The sequence below is a fragment of the Petaurus breviceps genome, unplaced genomic scaffold, assembly GCF_028583685.1.
Source record: "Petaurus breviceps papuanus isolate PSGF00001 unplaced genomic scaffold, PetGlider_PUasm1.0 90696, whole genome shotgun sequence".
Lineage (NCBI taxonomy): Eukaryota > Metazoa > Chordata > Mammalia > Diprotodontia > Petauridae > Petaurus > Petaurus breviceps.
In genome coordinates this window covers 8,351,805-8,370,243 of record NW_027187314.1, presented here as the reverse complement: position 1 = coordinate 8,370,243, position 18,439 = coordinate 8,351,805, and the positions used below count along the sequence as shown (strand labels likewise).

Sequence of the window (18,439 nt, the reverse complement as noted above, 5' to 3'; positions counted from 1 at the left end):
GCAGATGGTCTTCATATTTACCTGGAGAGGCTTATACAAACTGATGCACAGTGAGAAGAGTAGAGCCAGGAGAAATTTGTACACAATTACAGACACAACGTATGTGTGATGACCAACTTTGATAGACTGGACTCCTCTCAGCAATGCAGTGATATAAGTCAATCCCAAAAGACTCATGATGGAAATATGTGCATCCAGAGAAAGAACTAGAAAGAACTGAGTTTATATCCAGGTGAAAGCAAAATATCTGATCTTTTTCCTTCTCTTATTTGGTTTTATGTCCTCTTTACCGTTTTTCATTCCAGCTGATACAATCCGTCTTTATAACCTGACTAAAGTATAATGTGAAAGTATTTGCAGATCCTATACTTGACTATATGCCGCCATGGGGGGGAGGGGAAGGAGGGGAACAAAATGTGAAACTCAAGGAATTGTGGAATTGAATCCTGTAAACTAAAAGGAAACAAATTAATTAAAAAATAAAAGTGGGGAAAAAAAGAATGTAAGCCCCTGGAAAGCTTAGCATCATTTATCACAGTTGGCATACAGCAAGCTTGATAAATGCTTACTGATTGATTGACTGACTGACTGTCAGATGCACCTGCAATGTCCTCCCCAATTTTCTGCAAGTATTCACATATGTGACCCAAGCAATATTATGTACTACTATGACATATAGTTTCCTCATGTTCATAATTTCTTGAAATAAAATAATATTTGATTGTATTCTTTGCTACCACAAAAAATTCTGCTATGAATATTTTGAAATATTGGAGATCTTTTGTCTTTAATTGTATTGTGGTATAAACTTAAGAGAGGAATATATGAGACAGAAGATAGTTAAAAAAAAGTTACTTTTCTCAAATAATTCCAAATTGTTTTCCAAAACATTTGAACCATATAGTAGTGTTTCTTTCTTCTCTCAGTTTTTCCCACATTGGCTGCTTCCTCCCCTTTCTTCTGGCCCAATTTATCTTTCTTATTTTTTTTAAGTGAATTATTTTCACTTGCATTTCTCACTGGTTTTAAGCAAATTATATGGCTGTTAGTAACTTGCAATAATTTTGAGAATTACACGTTCATTTCCTTTAATTGCATTTTGATGAATAGTTCTTGCCCTTAAATATTTGCATTAATTTTCTACATATTTTTGATATTAGATTTTTATCAGAGATATTTTATGCAAAAATATTTTTATCTTCTTACCACATATTCATTGATTTTGTTTATTAAAAATCTTTTCAGATTCATATAATAAAAATTGCTTCTTTTGTGATCTCAACAGTACTCTCTCATCTACAATTCTGTCAACTTTTTACCCCACAACTCTTCTTTCTCATACTTTCCCATATTTGATCCTGTCATTTCTGTCTCTACAATCTCTCTAAGATCCATTCCTTTATCACCAATCATGGCAATCATCCTAGTTCAGGTCATCATCACATTTAGTAATGCAATGGACTGCTATTTGATCACTCTTCCTTCGGTCTCTCTCTCCTCTCCTATTATCCACTCTCCACATAGCTATTAAACTGTTATTTCTCAAGCATAGATCTTATTATGTCACTCATAAATTTAAGAAATTTCAGTGGCTCCTTATACTACAAGGAAAGGAAAAATTAAAAAAAAACATACTCTCTTTTGTCTTGATATTCTGGCTCTGATATTGTATTACTAGACTGATAGAGCATTAGTTGTTGTTTAGTCATTTTCAGTAGTGTCCAACTCTTTGTGACCCTATTTGGGGTTTCTTGGCAGAGATACAGGAGTGATTTGTCATTTCTTTCACCAATTTGTGAGGAAATTGAGGCAAATAAGATAAAGTGATTTGCCCAGGGTCACACAGCTAGTAAGTGACTGAGGTCAGATTTGAATTCAGAAAGATGTTTTCCTGACTCCAGGCCCAGCACTCTATCCACTGCACCACCTAGTTGCCCCAGGGGATTGATGTCCTTCACATATTCTATATTCTAGGGGCATTGTCCTATGAGCTTTCCACTGTATATGACATTCCATGTCTGAACATGTGTTTTTGTGGGCTGCCCTCCATGTATGGAATGAACTTCCTGATCTGTCCTTTGTTAATGCCTTTCTTCCCAATTGTTTTGTATTTACTTTATATATATATATTGTGTGTTTAATTATCTGGTACATACCCCCAACAAAATACAAACTCCTTGAGGGCAAAGATTATTCCTTTTTTGTCTGTATCTTCCCAGCACCTATAATGTAAGCACCCAAAATCGAGAACTCAATAAATCCTTCTTGCATATGTTGCCATTGTCGATATCCTATCCATCCACTAAAACCTATGCCAAAACATTATTTCCTTTGTGATAACTTCCTTGATCTCTATGCTTCATCCTTTCCATATCCCCTCCGCCCAGATGGAAGTGGCCCCTCCCTAATATATCATTTCTTTAGAAATAAAAGGTGGATATTCATATATTCCACTTGTTTGTATCATAGGAAATGCAAATCAGTTTTAATTTTTAATATCGAAGACACTTAAAATACATTTTTATTTTTTTTACCAATCTGATTTCTATAAGCTATTATAAATTTAATCCAGGGAAAAGGAAAGGTGTCTTTTTCAGTAGATGTGTTAGAAATTAAATGAGTGGCTATTCATTTCCCAACAAATGATCAAATATTTGGACAGACTGTAGGAAACAGGTAGGTAACTTTCTGATGAAATTGGATACCGGGCTTGGTGACGTGAATTACACCCATAATTAATTCTAATTTCATGAGAAAATTGATGTATCACTAAGCACTATAAATATTTGACTTCTTTATACCTGTTTCTGAATAATTCTAAATCATTTTCATTTTTATTTGGTGTTAATAAATGGCACAATTTGATAACATAAATGAAAATTGGGATTTTCTTGAATAACAATAATCACTTGTCCTACATTAATTCTGTCCCAAGCATGAATAGGACATATTATTTCTGATTTAATGAAAATCTTTGTTTTGTGCATGTCACAATATTTTCATTTTAAAGATGATTTTTTTCTAAGTCATTTACACAAGCTACAGAATTTCTAATGAAAATATCATTTGGAGAAGTAAAAGTATTAAGTACATTTCATGAAAGTGAAGTTTACTGTAATTTAAAAGATAGGTCTACATTTAAAATATAGCAATTAATATTTCTGACAATTAAAATCTGGATATTTTTCTGATCTCTTGAGTATAGAATCCTTAATAATAGGAATGCTAAGTAGATTGTTAAGCAGTCTGTAGACTAAAAATCACTTATACAACTTCTATTTAGCAAAACTCCTTCATGTCAGATAATATTAATTTACACTCTTTCTCACCAACTTGCCCATCACTTCCCCTCAAATACTAATGAAACCAGACCATGATCCTGTGCTCAAAATTGTGAAAAAGCAGAATACCCACCTCTTTTTCTACTACCAGACCACCAGCCCTTCTTCTAAGCTAGCTCCCACAGCCTTCATGAAAAAGAATGCTTTTTTGGAGATGCCAATTGACAATTGCCAACCAAGCTGCTGTAGCCCAAATATAGCCTTTCCATAGACATGGCAACTGAAGAACTAAAAAAGACAACTCTCACTTGATACAGTTAAGGAGAATGACACTAAAGAAGATGTATCACTAATCTACTTGTAAACTGCACATCAAAGACTACTGTATCTTTCCACTGGAATTTACTATACATGTTTTTTTTATGCACATTAGAATATGAGTTTCTTAAGGTTAGGGACTGTCTTACTTTTCCATTTTTATCCCCAGAACACACCATAGTGCTTTATAAATACTTTATAGTCCTACCTTCTTTCTTTCCTTCCTTAATTTGTTTACTCCTTCCTTCCTCACCTCTCTTCTTCAATCTTCCTTCTCCTATGCTCTCTGATCCTTTCCTTTCCTACTTCTCCTATTTTCTTCCTGTCCTCTCCTCTCCAAACCACTCTTCTTCTGTCTAATCCTCTTTGGTTTTTTCTCCTTTTCATCTGTTTTCTTTCCCCTCTTCTCCTCTTCACTCCTCTCTTTCACCCTCCTCTACCTTGAACTCAGGAAGAACTGGGTACAAATATAGCCTCAGACATTTAGTTGCTGTGTGATTATAGGAAAGTCACTTAACCTCTGCCTCAGTTTCCTCAACTATAACATCAGGATAATAACAGCACTTACATCCCAAGGTTATTGTGAGAATCAAATAAGATAATACTTATAAAGTTCTTAGTAGAGTCCCTGACATATAGTAGGTTCTTAATAAATGCTTGCTTCCTGTCAGCCTGTCTGTCTTCATCTTTTCCAGGTCTAACTAAATGTGTACAGCAAAACAAATAAAATATGATTTCCTGTGAGATCACTTGTTTAAATATCTTAACAGCTTTCTTTTTAATCCCCAAAGAGTTTGAGATTCAGAGAAATCAACGAGATCAAAGAGAACATGTTTGCTTACTTAATTCCTTAGTATAATAACTTTCTTTATTACTTTTACTATTTAAAATGAATTTTAAATATTGCCAATGATGAATCAATATTACCTTTATTTCTGAAAAATCTTTTAAACCACTTTTTAATTCTTCTATGTAAGGAAGTTTTGCTAATATTCATTATATATTTTCCTAATAATTTTACCCATATTTCATGGTTCTATCCATCTACTCTGAGGATAATTTCTTTCATTTCTTTTCCTTTTTACAATCTTTTTTTATAATAAAAGGAAGAGTAATGAGTGTTTATTGTATTCTCTGAGTTAGGATCAATAAATAATGCTGTTTTAAAGGAAAAGATAGAGCAGTAACTAGTAACTTCATTTTAATCCTTAAATAATTTGAAATAATTCCTTTAAATAATCTTGCCCCTCATCCAGTAAAGTAATATACAGAAATTTTAAAAATTAAGTAAAATATTATAAAAACATTTTGTTTATTCTCCTTTTACTCTCTAATCCTGATAGTATTAGAAAACACATTCATCTTTTGTTCAGTTTAAAGGGATAGTTATTAGCTGTCAATAATTCAATTGTCCTTTGTGTTTTCTCTCAATATTTCCATTCACTTTTCATTAAATAATGATTGACTGTAGAATTATTTCTAAAATTACTCTAAACCTAATAATCAGATCAGTTTTCAGGATTTTTAAAAGGAAAATAAACTTAACTGGAATAATAAGGACTCTAATCAATTTTCCAAATGCCTTGAGTATGGCTTATTTTCTGAAGTTCAAATTTTCCCAAGGCTGCTGTTATCCATTTTCTTCTCAAAGATGTTTTTGATTTACTTATGGCATCAATTATTTTAATAAACTGCAGAATTTAGTAAATGATCATAGTTTTCAGTTGTAGGGTCCTTAGAGATAGTATGTCCTTAGAGATAGTAAGCCTCGATGTTATTTTATAGATCATATCATCTAATCAAGCTTTCTTATTTTACAGAGAAGAAAGTGAATCCCTGAGTGGCAAATTGATAAGCCAGTTCATGTTCACACAGATAGTAGAATAAATATTATTAAGTATTTGAACCCAGGTCCTTGAAATGCAAATCTTGTGTCCCTTCTAACACAGTCTAAATCACTCTTATGCTGCCTCCCTTCATAAGTGATTGATTTGTTCTATAGTTCCTCATATACAATTTTCCATAATCAAAGTGCCTCACCCACCTGTTGGGTAGAGATGTCAGAGTGATTCCTAAGGTCCCCCTCAGGTCTCAGGGGTAGGCGATAGATGAAATAAGTATTTATTAATTACTATATGCCAGATATCATATGCTAGATGCTTATGGGTATAATCTCATTTGAGACTTGCAAAAATCCTGGAAGGTAAGTGCTATTATTATCACATTCTTATAGCTTAGAAAACTGAGGCAGATATAGGTTTTAAGTGACATGTCCAAGAAAACAACCTAATAAATATCTGACACTGAATTTAAACTCAGGTCTTCCTCTCTCCAGTCCCAGTACTCTATCCACTAAACCAAGTAGCTGTTTCACAGCTTTACGTAGTCTTGAAAGCAACATTTTAAATAATCTTAGTTAACAATCCTGAAGCAATTATTACAAAACTCTTGGGGAGAGTGAAAAAAGAAATTTTGACTAGGACAGTGTAGCATAAACCACACTGGCATACCCAGAATGGCTGCTAGCACAGGTTCTTAGATATGCTTTCCAAGGAAAGATAGCTGTTTAAGGGGTCAACAACCTTTTTTAATTACATTCACTAATTCAGGGGAAAAGTCAGCACCCTGAATTTCAGATAAAATAAAGAGAAAATACAAGCAGAGAAATAACAACCAACAGACAGGACTCTGACTGCCTCAACCAACTATACACTTTACATACATACTTGGATCAAGAGACTCTTTCCATATGAGCAGTCAGGGAGTTCTGAACATATGGCCACTGAGAATCTCAACCAGGGAATCTCAAGATCCTTCTAATAAGGGAGCCCCCAAGGCAAAATACCAACTCATAGTCTATACATACTTCTCAGAGCCAGAAGGCATCACAAGCCTAGTGGCTCAGTGCCTAATTAAAAATTAGCAAAAGGTGTGAAAGCCTTCCTACAAGCAAGCCTCCCCTAAGGAAGTTTCCTTTAATGGGCTCCACATGAGGCCTATTTTAATGAGCAGGGAAGATTTTATATTCCATTAACATTACAGAGAGCTGCAAAGGAAACTACCATCCTTGGAAAAGGCAGGTTGGGCATAATGAGGTCATCTGGGCTCAACCAAATCTGCAGAAGTCCTCTGGATTCTATGGCCTTATCCTGTTTTTTTAAAGCACAGATGGCTTTCTAAGAAACTCTTAACTTACTTAGACTGACCAATGGGATTACAGTTGCCCACAAAAAGTTTTTTATAGTCCCCAGAGAGCTTCAAACAAGCCCACATAGAATACCTGGATCCTTCAACCCAAGGAGGAAGTAGTGGAGGGAATACTATGTGGTAGAGGAAGGCCTGGAAGATGAAGTCTTCCTGTATCCTTGAATGCTACCACACCTTCCCAGAAATGTCCTAAATTGGTAGATGGGATTGACATCAGGTGTAGCCAGTAGTCCCTATTTTTCCTTGCTATAATTTTTATTTTCTTTGAGTTATAGTGATAAAGGTAATATTGGGAAAAAAAACTGTTTTGAAGAATTCACAATACAAAAAGGCAAAAATCAAACATTATCAAGACACTTGCCACTACACATGGTACAGATATTTGAATGTATGAATCACAAATAAAATATAAGAACAGAGAGTTCCTTTTATGTTTGAGCTATGGTGTGCTAGTAAATGTTTAAAAGTGGGCTCTCTAAAATATACATGGGGCACATTTAAATTTCATCTGGATTATTAACATGTTCTTCAGCACTTTCTAATGTCTAGATAATTTAAAAACCATAAATCAATTCCTGATTTGTAGCATTTACTGATTTTCATAAAGTAAATTATTTCAAGGAACAAAAAAGCAAAATGACTATATGATTAGCCTTTAGAAATAGATGAGGAAAGGAGGAAAGTAAAAGGTGAAGGAGAAAAGGAAGGATATACCCAACTGAATACAGAATTCCAGAGAATAGCAACGAGAGATAAAAAGATTTTCTTAAATGATCAATGCAAAGGAATTAAAAAAAAGCAATGTAATGAGAAAGAAAAGTGAACTCTTCAGGAAAATTTGAGATATCAAGTAAAAGTTCCATGCAAAAATAAGCATGATAAAAGAAAAATAACAAGGATTTAATAGGAAAAAAAAAACAGAGGACTATAGAGAAAGCAACGGAGTTCCAGAAAATAAAAAAAAAGGATAAAAAAACTCTACTTTTTCATAGACTACACTAAAGCCTTTGACCATGTGGATCATAATAAAATGTGGCAAGTCTTCAAAGAGATGGGAATGTCATTGTATCTTACTTGTCTCCAGAGGAACCTACATGCAGACCAAGAAGCAACAGTTAGAATTGAATATGGAACAACTGTTTTGTTCAAGATTGGAAAAGAAGTATGACAAGGCAGTATAATGTCACCTTACATATTTAACTTATATTCAGAGTACATCATGCAAAACACAAGGCTGGATGAATCAAAAGTTGGAAATGAGATTGTCAGAAGAAATGTCAATAATCTCAGGTATCATGATGATACCATTCTGCTGAGAGAAAGTGAAGAGGAATTAAGAAGTCTCTTGATGAGGGTGAAAGAGGGAAGTATTAAAGGTGGTTTGAAACTTAACATGAAAAAATACTATGGAGTCTGCAATGCAGAGTGAAGTAGACTATTTTCTTCTTTTTGTCTTATTTAGTTTTGTTTCTTTCTTTTTCATGGTTCTTCCTATTCTTTCTGGTTCTTCCATGAAGCATGACAAATATGCAAGTATATTTAATGTGAATGTATGTGTAGAACTTATATTGGATTGCATGACATCTTGGGGAAGGAAGAAGAAGGGGAGGGGGAGAAAATTTACAACTTATGGAAGTGAATGTTGAAAGCTAAAAATAAATAAATTAACTCTGAAAAACAACTAAAGTCTTAGCAACTGGGGCCATCACTTCCTGGGAAATAGAAGGAGAAAAAATAGAATCAGTATCCAAATTTATATCACTGCAGATGGTGACTGTGGTCATGAAATTAAAAGACTCTTGATCCTTGGGAGGAAAGCTATGGCAAATATGGAAAACATAAGAGTAACCATGTGACTTTGGGCAAGTCACTTAATCCCAATTGCCCCTCTTCCCCCCTCCAAAAAAGCAAAAGAAAATATGGAAAACCTAATAAAAGCAGAGACAACACCTTGTTGATAGAGGTCCATATGGTCAAAGCTCTGGTTTTTCCAGCAGTGATGTATGGTTTTTAGAGTTGGACTATAAAGAAAGCTGAGCTCTGCAGAATCACTGCTTTCAATTTATGATGCTTAAGAAGATATTTCAGAGTACCTTTGACAGCAAGGAATTAAAATCAGTTAACACTCCAAAAAAATTAAAATTCAGGCTATTTACTGGAAGGCCAAATACTGAAAATGAAGCTTAAATTCTTTGGCATATTGAGAAGATAAGACTTATTGGAAAAGACTCTGATGTTGGGAAAGACTGAAGGCAACAGGTTTTCAGAAGGGGACAGCAGAGGATGAGACAAATAGTATCATGGAAATAGTGAATGTGAACTCAGACAGACTTTGAGACGTAGTGGAGGATAGAAGGGCTTGGTGTGCTATGGTTCAGGGGGTCACAAAGAGTTAGACATGACTGAACAACAACACTGAAAGTCTAACTGAAAATTTAACAATTTATTCTTGGGAGATGGTTTGAATTGGCTTACCAATACCTTATTATCTTTCTATGTATCTGTTTGCTAAAAATGTTTGCTCGTTTCTGAGTTGTGATAAAAACTCACATTTATACAACATTCTAAGGTTGATAGTCTTTTCCTCAGAGCCTCACAAAGTAGGTAACAGATTAGAAAATCTCAAAATAAATCCCAAATCCCCCTCTATTCAGATTAAACTTTTGATATACATATATTTATGATGAAATATTTCACATAGTTGACATAGAGGTGTTAAATATAGCAATGAATGGAACACTTCATTTGTAATTAGAAAGATCTGAATTCAAATTCTGCCTCAGACACACCAGCTGCCTCATTTTTCTCATCTCTAAAATGGGGATAATAATATCCCATATCCCAAACATTCTTGGGATAATAAACTGAAGTAACATTTTAAAGTGTTTTGCAAACCTTAAAACATCATATAAATGCTGGCTATCATAAATATATATATATATATATATATATATATATGCACACACATACATATATATGGAGGGATATACATATATTGAAATACTTGTAATGATATTGTTTGGGGTGCTGGGAACCCATAAATATAAGGCTATGGGGGTTTATTTTAATACCAATAAGAGCAGGTGATATTCCTATTAAATCTGCAACTTAATGAGGATGGGGCTAATACTTATATACAAAAAAGGAGAAAGGGGCAAGGAAAAGTTCTTGGTGGGATTGAAGAGTGGTAAATAACCTGTGGTGGGATAATTGCAACAAAGAAAATATCTAGATAGGCTTAAGTAATTGGCTTAAATATGTTTTTCATATATTTTTTTTATTTTTTGGAGGGGGGAAGGGAGGGCAATTGGGGTTAAGTGACTTGCCCAAGGTCACACAGTTAGTGTTATGCTTTCCATATTTGCCATAGCTTTTCTCCCAAGGATCAAGAATCTTTTAATTTCATGAGCACAGTCACCTTCTACAATGATATAAAATTAGATACTGATTCTATTTTTTCTCCCTCTATTTACAAGTAGTCTGGGTGGCCCAAGAGCTACTATGAAAGAACTGTCAAGTAAATCAATTAAGTGATCTAGGTGGACTGGGGTGGACCAGATGCCTTGGGTAGAGGTGCCACTAATCTGGTCTACTGAAATGTATGGGAAAATTCAGGGACTGGGTTGCTTTCAAAGACATGGTATTTTCCTTTTAGGGGTCCAAGTTCCATCACCCCATCAGTAACGTCAAATTTCTCTATAATTTCTATAATCTCTATAATTTCAACAGCTTCTCCAGCCTATAAGTACTTTATAAAAATTTCTTGGGAGATTTCATCATTGGACATCTATTATTAATAGGACCAAATATACCATAAAGGAAAAGTTATAATATAGCCATTAGGAGGGAATCCCTCCATGCTAGGGAGGCAATCCATTCAGAAGGGCTTTACATGCCTACATCTTGAACCAGCTCTATGTCCCTAATCACTTAAAAATTGTACTTATAAAAGGATTCCATAGATATTCTTAATAATAAACAGGACAGATTAATCTGTGATTAATTCTGTAATTTAACATTCATTTCAATTTACTATAAGGAACTCAAACCCTTCATAATTAAATTATATTTAATAAAAATCCATGAAAGGTAAGTATTGTTTACAATACTTTATGAAGGGATGAAATGAAAGTAGATGGATTTTCTCCATTGTTAACCTAGAAAGATGGTGACCTCAGTCTTTTGACTTTACTTAAATATCATATGTATTGCTACTTCTCCTTAGGGGTTTTTACGCACTACACATAGATTTCTGGTTTATTTTTTCATACTTAGGAGACAAGCAAAGGTTTTTTTTCAACAGAATCATCAGTATTTATTGATAGAATAATGGGAAGAAAATGCATGCTGAATGAATCAATTTCACAATACTTAGCAAATGAGTGCTTTATACAAGGTTTCATTCATTCATTCATCCTTGATGTAGGAAATACAAAAATAAATATTAAGACTTGTTTCCAAAATTATTGTTATAGTTAAGTAATTTATATAGTTAGGTTATATAGGTATATAGTTAGGTAATTTATCAATAAAAATTGTCAGATATATTTTAACCAGAGAAGACATTTATTTCTCCCGAGTTAAAGGCATCTTCATCCTGAATATCATTTGAAGGAGTAGTAGAAAAGAAAAATGGAAAAAGAACAAAAAGTGAGGGATAGATGTTCATGGCAGGAAAGGTTAAAAAAAGTAAAATGAAGAAATGAATGGGATGATACAAAAAGGAGACCAAAAGGAAAGGGCTAGAAATGAAGTAGAAAAATGAGAAATTGGGCCGCTAGGTGGCGCAGTGAGTAAAGCACTGGCCCGAAGTCAGGAGGACCTGCGTTCCAATTTGGCCTCAGACACTTAACACTCACACACACACACACACACACACACACACACACACACACACACACACACACACACACACACACACACCCTAGCTGTGTTACCTTCGCCAAGTTACTTAATCCCAATTGCCCTCCAAAAGGACAAAAAAAAATGAGAAATTAAAATAACTATAAGAAAAGGAAATGGTATAGTTAGGAAGATTGAGGAAATGAGAGAACAGATAGGAAACTAAATTGGGATTACATTAGAATTTGTGCTATGTGCAGTGGCAACCATCTTGATAATTTTTAATGATTTTATTCTTGTATTTTACATTCTTTGGCATAGTGTGTTTTCTAATATTGCTTTTATCATAATGCCTTAAAGAAAAGAAAATTTTAAGGAGAGAAAACTGGAGAGTAATGGCTAACTTCCATTTGTCATTTTCAGGACACTTCTAGGATGATCAAGCTGCTTTGAAGAATCTAGAAAAATGACTGCTTCATCCCCTATCTCTTTATACATAAAAGAAAAAGACACTAGCTGCACCCAAAGTCTAAAGGTCCTTCACCTAGGTAATGTTGTCATGACTATGCCTGAAAGAAGTGACTATTTAAAACTCTTTTAGTTAAAGGAAGCAGAAGAGAAGAGGGAATTGGAGAATAATGATGACTTATCAAGAGGAAATCATTGGAGATTTTCTCTGATTTATGAAACAGGGAGTGGCAGTTTTACTTCTTTCAAGTTACATGGTGACATGATTTGCAATATCTTCTCAAAGAGCTCTTAGTTCTGGTTTTAAATTATCTACGAACAGGAAAATGACAACAAATTGTCATTCTTTCATGTGTAAATGTCAGTCATTTCTATGATTTCTAAACATCTTTCTATGTAAGTCATTCAGCTAAAAAAGCCCACAGAATTTTGGATGACAATTAGTTTCTAAAAGAGCACATCACTAAATATGGCTCTAAAATGTATCAAGATCAATGCAGTAATTAATGTTTTTAGTTTACTATTTTTGTTGCACACAGTCAGATAACAATGATGCACAGCTTTTGTTTAAGGGAAAATTAAGCAGACAATCTATTTTGTATGAAAAATACTGCAAATAAATTGAACTAAAACAAAAGACTGCATAAGTGGTAACTAAAAAGAAATTTAATTTGTGAATATATTAACAAATAAATTCCTGTTAGGTAATTGACAATCCTAAAACAGTCATGAAGTTGAATCAGCTTCTTAACAGATATGTAAGAAGAAAGGGGTGATGGGAAAATCCCCCAGAAGAATTGAAAAGATATAAATTACAATGGAACTAGTATATTCAAGAATATTAAAGAGCTTCAACAGTTACTGTTCACTCAGTTTTCTCTTTATAATTTATAAAGTCACCATTATAATTAGTAAAACAATTAAAGCTACATTGGAAATAATTGAATAATATCATGTAACTAAACCTTGAAATGGGTACACATCTAGTAAATGAATTATATTGCAAAATACACAAAAATGACTAACAAGAAAGGCAAATGCCAAATAAGAAAATAAAAATCCACCATTTCCAATTAAGTGCTACTAGGTGACTAGATACTCTAATGTGATGCTACATGCTAAAATATGCCACACATACAAAATGTGACATTTACTCTGAAGAGGAGCTTTGGATTTTTGAGACTGAATATTTGTGTTTGAATCTTTGTTCTGTGATTCATGAATTGGAAGACTTTGTGGAGGCTCTTTCACTTTTCCAGACATCAGTTTCTTTAGAAATTTAGGGGCTTAGACAAATATCACCAATCACTATAGTCCTTTCCAGGTTAGCATTTTATTTCTTTCCCACCTCTTCCATATATAGGACATGTCATTGCCAGATTTTTTTTATAGGCATACCTCATTTTATTGTACCTCACTTTATTTTGCTTCACAGATATTGCGATTTTTTTTTACAAATTGGAGGTTTGTAATTACCCTGTGTGGAACAAGTGTGTTGGCATAGTTTTCCAATAACATACTGTCTCTGCATAATACTTTGATAATTCTTACAACATTTCAAACTTTTTCATCAATATTATATTTGTTATGGTGACCTATAATCAGTGATTTTTGATATTACTATTGTAATTGTTTTGGGTTACCACAAACCGCACCCATATAAGACACAGAACTTAATCAGTGAACGTGTGTTCTGACTGTTCCAATGGCCAACAATTTCCCATCTCCCTCCCTTTGGGTCTCTCTATTTCTTGAGATTCAACTATATTGAAATTAGGTTAATAATTCTGTTATCATCTCTGAGTGTTCCAGTGAAAGAAAGCATCTATATATGCAGCAAACTTCATTTTTGTCTTATTTTAAGAAATTGCCATAGCCACCTCAATCATAAGTAACCACCATCCAGTTCACCAATCAGTGAACAGCCATCAACAGAGAAGGCAAGATCCTCAAGCAGAAAAAAAAAGGTTATGACTCACTAAAGACTCAGAAGATGACTAGCATTTTTAGCAATAAGATTTCTTTTCAAATTAAGGTATGTACATTGACTTTTTTAGCATAATACTATTGCACACTTAATAGCTTACAGTGTAGCATAAACATAACTATTATATGCATTGGAAAAAATTGTGTGACTCACTTTATTTTAATAATCGCTTTATTGTAGTGGTCTGGATCTGAACCCACAGTATCTCCAAGGTATGCCTGTATGATATATCAAGAACTTCCCCTCAAAGTTATGTCAGGTTCAAGAGACTGTGGATCAGCATCCACTCAAAACCATATCACACAAGACCATTAATGTTTATTTTTTCCATTCATCAGGATAACATATTAGTTCAAAATTAGGCATTCAGTTGAATAGTATCACACATATGGAAAGCTTATTATACACACTCAAACACATACACATGCAAAGTGTGTATGTGTGTGTGTATATATGTGGAATAGATAACATATGGGAAATTTCAACATATGTATGTATCTATATGCATGTGGATATATGTGTGTGCATATTTATGTATATGTATATATGTGTGTATGAGTGTATATCTCACACTATCTATATCCTTACCTCCAACTTACTTCCCAACTTCTACTCTTGTCCTGAACTTCCACCTCCATATCCATGCCCTGAACACCGAACACACTCCTCAAATTGTTCTTATACAACACAAATCCTAGCAATCACTAAAACAAAGTAACCCTTGGATCTGTCCTATATTCTGGGTAGCATATACTCTGTTTCACTAAGACAAAATGCATATGTGATTTCATTAGGTAGCTACTTCCCTCTACAACAACAGACTGCAGTTCCTCATGAAAATGAGTTGAAGATTTTCACTTAAAATGGAAGAATGAAAGGCAATAGAAAACCCCAGATCTTTCATTACAATATCATAAAATATTTCAAAAGGGACCTAGAAAAACAGTACCAAAATAAAAAGTGTGTTGTGTGTGTGTGATAAATGCCTCTATTTAGTTCAAAACTGTACAATGAAGAGATATAAATGAAGGTATGTAGAGAACTCATATCATAAGCACAGGTTAAAGTAGAAGAAGTAGCTGAGGCAGAGAAGGGGGTCATGTCAAGGAAGCTAGGCTGAGTTCCCATAACTGGGCACAAATCAAGAAAAAAGCAGAGAAAAGATCCTTTCCATGTTTGATTTCATGAGCTCTTGCAAATGGATTTATAAAGCCAATACTGTTCAGAGATTTCACAAGTGACAGCTCCAATAATCAGATGAAGGCCAGATACTGGCCTTGGACTGAGAAAACACAAACAGGTTTCAGAATCAACCCTATAGGTCACTATACAGGGAGAACAGTCTTTTCTGACCACTACTTAGAAGACTAGGAAGCACAATGGCAGAGAAGGCAAGCTAACTTTATAAGAGCAAATGGGATGGAAGTGAGAAAAAAACAGATAATCAGGGTTTTTATTACCCAGAGGAAACAGTTAGGAGTAGGACAGAGGAGGTAGTCAATTTCTGATTGATCATGCAAAGAAAACAAAAGACACAAAGGAGGACAGAACCTGCAGTAGAGTACCAGTATACTCAGAGTGAAATCCAGGATTGAGAAAGAGGTGAGGACTAATAATAGTTTCCCAATTAAGAACACCACTACCAGAGGCTGAAGAATAATTACAAAGATTTCAGGATAAAAACAACAACAGCACACACACACACACACACACACACACACACACACACACACAAACCAAAAATCCTACTAAATCTATTTGAAAAACCCTAGAGGGGATTTGTCAGTACACAAAATCCCAAGTCATAGTTTTTTTGTTTCTTTGTCTGAGACTGAAAATAAAAGTAAATAGAAGAAAACAGTTAAAACAAAAATGAAATATTATAAATTTGGAGAACCAAAGAAGGAAAATGAATAAAAAGAGACTATTCTAAGAACAACTATGAGAACATTAGTGGGGAAATGACTAGGTCAAAAGGACTATAAGAATGGATAGAATAAATGATGAGATAAAAAAAAAGACATGATAAATGAAGTGAGTTTAAAATGAACTGCAGATAGACTTCTATCAGTCAGAGAATGTACAAAAAAATTATGGTAAAATAATATAATTTAATATTGCTGTAGGGTAAGAAAGAATGCCAAAAATTTCCATGATAACTTTATTATGTATTTAAAAGGAATAGCAAGTTGTATGTAATATATTTGCAGTTTCAATTGTAATCATGACTTATTATTATACCATTTTAGGGAAATGCTTGTTTTATTCTATAAATTAAAAAAAAAGTTAATGAAAATTTAAAAAGAAACAATGACTAAATGACTATGACAAATTTACAGGAAAGCAAGGAAAAACCTGATTTGATATAGACTAATATAAGAAGAGCAAAGAAAGGCATTTTAATATTGTACATAAAAAGCCCAAATGTACAAAATTACAAGGAAATGTTGTAAAATCATAATGAACAAGCATAACTACTAATAAGAGATAGGAGGAGATACCCCAATTCTACTCCTTGACAGAGATGAGAGTTCTATGGTTACGGATCAATGAATACATTTTCAGACTTTTTCAATGGATTTTTCTTTTTCTTTTATTCTCTTTTAAAATATCATTCATTACAAGAGGTACCTCAAAAATACTGGTGATAAAATAAAAAATATATATAAAATTTTATTTAAAGCCTTTAGAATGATAAAATGGAAAGGATGATAAAAAGCTTATAACTAAAAGTAGACAACCTTACCCATGTAGTAGATACTTTGGAAAATAGAAAAAATGAAACAGAATGCCCCCCCCACACACACACACACAGAGGCCTATGCCTTCACACATACAGGCATATATGTGTACATACCCATAAATATAAACATATATATACATGTACACATATACATATAAACACCCACACACATACACAGAGAGAGAGATGATAGATAGATATATAAGTAGATTAAAATAAAATAAAACAAGTGAAAAATAGAAAGTGTATGGTATGTACTAATAAAAAAAATCCTTACCAGGCAAGGTAGTCCTAGGAGAAATAATTCAAGAATCATAAGAATCCCTGTAAACAATGACCAATAAGAAAACCTGGGCAAAATACTTCAAGAATTTATGAAAGGGGGGCAGAGTCCAGATGGAAGAGTAGAAACAGGTCTTCCTTGCGGCTCCAGCTCCCATCACCTCCAATTCTTGTAAAAAGGGATTCTGAACAAACTTTGGAGCTACAGAACACACAAAATGACACAGAGAAGCTAATTTCCTGCTGAGGACAGCCTGAGAGACCTGCAGGAATCACCCAGGGCAATGCTCTGGAACCCTATGCTGAGGTTTTAGCTACAGGGTGGGCCTGAACAAACACCAGCTGGAGGGACTCCAAATAACCAGCAGCTGTGGTGGTCCAGCATTTTCAACACATGATGCAAAGGACAAAGTGAGAGGTCAGTGCAGTGTGGACTTTGGGACCCAGTAATTGGGAGTACATCACCTTTTCCCCCTGGGGCAATAAGCCCCTGAGGAGCCATGGCCACACAGCCATGTGGCAGCTTCAGCCCCTGCCCTGCAGACTGTAGGGGGACCAAGCAACCAGTCTGAGGGGTATTTGCTCTTGGTTTAACCTGCTTGGATCTGAATTGCAGTCTAGGGTGGAGGTCCTGGGGTGTGTGACCAGCTTGCCAGAGTGTGTGGAGGCTTCAGAGAGGGCACCCAAATAATAACTCCAGTAGCTGAGAAAACCCCAGCATTTGGAACAAAACTCCCCTGTCTGGTTGCTGAGTCCTAATGTGTCAAAAAGCCCAGGGGTCAAGTGACTGAGGGGCAACATGACCAGGCAAAGGAAGCAAACCAAATAGTGCAATACAACATTAGACTCCTAGTTGGGGGACAAAAAGGATCAAAGCATGGAACAGGAGGAAGACAGTGAAGTCAGAGCTTCTGCACCAAAAACTTCAAAGAAAAATATGAGCTGGTTACAGGCCATAGAGGACCTTAAGAAGCAGATAAGAGGAGCGGAAGAAAAATTGGGAAGAGAAATGAGAATGACGCAAGAAAATTATGAAATGAGAGTCAACAGCATGACTGAGGAAAATAACACCTTAAAAAACCCACTAACTCATGGCAAAACAGGCTCAAAAAGGTAATGAGAAGAATGCCTTAAAAAGCCAAATTAGCCAGATGGAAAAAGAATCTCAAAAGCTCACTGAGGAGAACCATGCCTTGACAATTAGAATGGAGAAATGGAAGCTAACTGCTTTATGAGAAATCAAGATGCTGATCAACAGATTGAAACAAGTTAAAGAATAGAAGGCAATATTTCACTGGAAAAACCACTGAC

At 34.4% G+C, this 18,439-nt stretch overlaps 1 protein-coding gene across 1 annotated transcript in view; it reads right to left on the bottom strand.

Annotated features, from left to right (window-relative positions):
* The window catches only part of IL1RAPL1 (interleukin 1 receptor accessory protein like 1), a 1,610,170-nt gene that overhangs the window by 530,329 nt on the left and 1,061,402 nt on the right, over positions 1–18,439 (bottom strand). The gene's annotated exons all lie outside the window — the stretch shown is intronic.